The sequence below is a fragment of the Triticum urartu genome, chromosome 2A (genome assembly GCF_056163025.1).
Source record: "Triticum urartu cultivar PI428250 chromosome 2A, HENAU_Tu73, whole genome shotgun sequence".
Taxonomy (NCBI): Eukaryota; Viridiplantae; Streptophyta; class Magnoliopsida; order Poales; family Poaceae; genus Triticum; species Triticum urartu.
In genome coordinates this window covers 694,917,830-694,920,785 of record NC_141874.1, presented here as the reverse complement: position 1 = coordinate 694,920,785, position 2,956 = coordinate 694,917,830, and the positions used below count along the sequence as shown (strand labels likewise).

General features: G+C 50.9%; 1 pseudogene; it reads left to right on the top strand.

Moving 5' to 3' along the window:
* The first annotated feature begins 213 nt into the window (after window positions 1–213).
* On the top strand, window positions 214–1,939 carry LOC147986844 (uncharacterized; annotated as a pseudogene).
* The last annotated feature ends 1,017 nt before the right edge of the window (window positions 1,940–2,956 follow it).

The window sequence follows — 2,956 nt, the reverse complement described above, 5'->3', positions numbered from 1 at the left end:
TTCTATCCTTCTATGGTTTGCATCTGGAAAGGGTCTCGATCTGGATCGGATAAAGGAGGAAGACCAAAGGAACCGGGCGATTGAGAGGCTGGTGGGCCCGAGGGGCACCGTGGCGGCATGTCGAGGCGGTTGACGCAAAGAAGTTAACAGACGCCCGAGAGAAATCGTTTCACTATAAATACAGGCCGCGGGCCTCGCTGATAAAAGGTGCGCGGCGCATAGCTAGCTGCGATGGCGGAGTTCGGTTCCATCACCGCCTCCTCGACGCCTCAACCGCCGGCGGCGGCGATGGAGCGCATCTATAAGCCGGAGGACCTTGCAAGGTTCGAGCCACGGCTCAGGGTTGTCCACCGGGAGAGATCGGAGCTCCTCCAGAAGATCCGCGGCTGGTACGATCGTGCCCGCGAGCGGCTCGCCACGGCGGCGGCATTCAAAGAGGAGGTCTTCCTCGGCGCCGGCCTCTCCATTGGCCTCCTCGACCCGACCACCAACATCATCTACAACGCCCTCGTCGCCTCCGGCCTCCCCGCCGAGCAAATCCAGGGCGGCGACATGGCCGAGCGCTCCTTGGACGGCCGACGGCCTCGTCGCCTTCCTCACCTTCTTCTTCCGCTACCTCGCGGACTGGGAGGCCGTGCGCTACCTGCTCCGCGCCGACGCCGACCTCGTCTACGCTGTGCGCCTCGTCGCGCATGACCGGTCTCTCTCCCCCTTCCACCTGAACTCTGACGCCAGCAAGCCCGTCGTACGCACTGCCCTCATGTGCGCCGCGCTGGCATCCAAGCACGTGGATCCCCACCACCTCGTCGGCACCTGGTTGTCGCCGGTTCGCCCTCTGGAAGAAGCCGCCCACGCGATCCAGAATGACATCAATAAATTCACCAGTGAATTCAGCCCACGGAATCATGGTCCTGGCATGCAAACGCAGCCCCTGGATTTCGCTTGGAAGCGCGCACTCGAGCTCCGTCAGTCCCCACCAACCGTCGTGCCGCATCGACCTTACTGGTCCCTCAAATTTGTGCTCCTCCAGCGCATCCACGCCTTCTACCTGAAGGCGCTCTCCCTGATGCCGGCGAGTGAGCTCCGATCGTGCTACCACCGCAGCATGCTCAAGGCTGGCCACTGCTACGGCCCCTTCGACCCTGTCTCCAACATCATCATCAACACCATCTGGTACAACACCGTCTCCCCACCGAGCCAAAAACTTGAGGTTGACATGATCAGTACCGGCAGTCTGTTGCGCATCGAGGCTTGCTCGTTCTACGGCCTTGTTTCCTTCCTCTGCACTTCCGGCAAGAACCTCTATGAAGCCATGCGCTTCCTGCTCATTACTGATTGCACTCTGGGGAAGAGTGCTTCGCCCATCTCGAACCCGTTGGCTCACTTCGGGGATCAAGACAAAATCTGCCATGCCTTCAGGACTGCCGGTGTGGCTGCTTGGCACCCCGACCCTGCTGCGCAAGCAGAGTTTATCTCCTCATGCAGTCATACATTGTCAGGTCTGAAGATTAATGCTCCCCTCGACTCTGCTGATGTTGACCGCATTACCAGAGAGATGTTTCAAGGACGCCCCACCCCTGGAAATTCACTGCAGCATCAGGCAGTTCCCATGCCCAAGCTCTCCCGATATGAAACTATCCGGACCAATGAGCATACAAGAATCTCTAAGAAAGTCAGAGCGGCTCTGGCCTCATATGCACTGGAGATCAGAGTTAGTTCGTCTTGAGATTTGTATCTTTACTTTCTAATTATCACCCAGCGACATGTTACAGTCACTGATTTGCTGCTTGCCTATGCCCACTTACAGGAACTGTATGATCTTCATGTTATTTGTGGCGTCAACCATAATGTATCTGGCCCTGTGTACTGCATGGATACTAGCAAACCCATTTTCATATACCATCACATTCATGTTAATTTTCTGGCAAGTCCAAGAGGTGGAAATCCAAAACTCTTCTTCGCTGAACTTAGCAATGACCACGAGGCAGAGGATGGAGGTGGGAAGGTCTTGTGTTGTCCTGTGGATTTCCCCAAACCACACCAAGGTATCTTATATTTTTTCATACAGCAAGTAGACTAAACCTGCATAGTAACATTTGGCTTTTTAAGTCTCAACGCTCTACTGCTAGTTTTTCGACAAAGGGTCCAACGCTTTACTGCTAGTGATAAGATACAGTTGTTTTTAAAATAAAGTGGAACATATATATCTCATCCTGCAGCTTGGTAAAGTTTGAACATTCAGACCAACCCCATTACTCCCTTTCTATTTGTGACTTTACTACTATTTTGTGTACATGTATTCCAAATTTCAAACCAATACATCAATAGTGTTCCTTCCCAAGCTACCACTGGCAGTGTAAGAACCACTAGTTAATTAGTTCAAAGTATAGGCCCTGGTCATCCACATCTGATCTACATTCTGGTTAATATTTTCTGTTTGATCTAAAGCTCAGATGTTCAACAAACCGATGATTTACTTCTCTTGCTCGAAGTTGCTATCCAGCAGGGCTCGAAGCTGCTCAATAAGTTGGCTGAACCAAGTTTAACTTTTGCAAGATGCATATCCTGATATGAATTAGATTTATCGGGTAGATACCCATAATGGATCATACCGATTTTTGTTAAACACATCTGGTCCAAATCTTGGGACACGTTGTCAGTGAGAATCAGAACTTGTGAGTAGTATGCTAATATAAACCAATAGACTAAATCTATAAGCTTTTACAGCTGTTAGCAGAAGCATTTGAGTTGCTTGCCACAAAAATAAACACTATCCTAGGCATGATTATCGGGAAAACAGAGTGTCTCCTCAGAGATTTCATTTTGCGGCAACTTCCTTTTATTGCCGATAGGTTGTGCTAAATTCTTCAATGGGTGCTAATCTAGTTATCTTGTTTGTGTGCTTCAGAACAAACCCGCTGCATGTACTGTGACTACAAAGGGACTAAAATTGTGC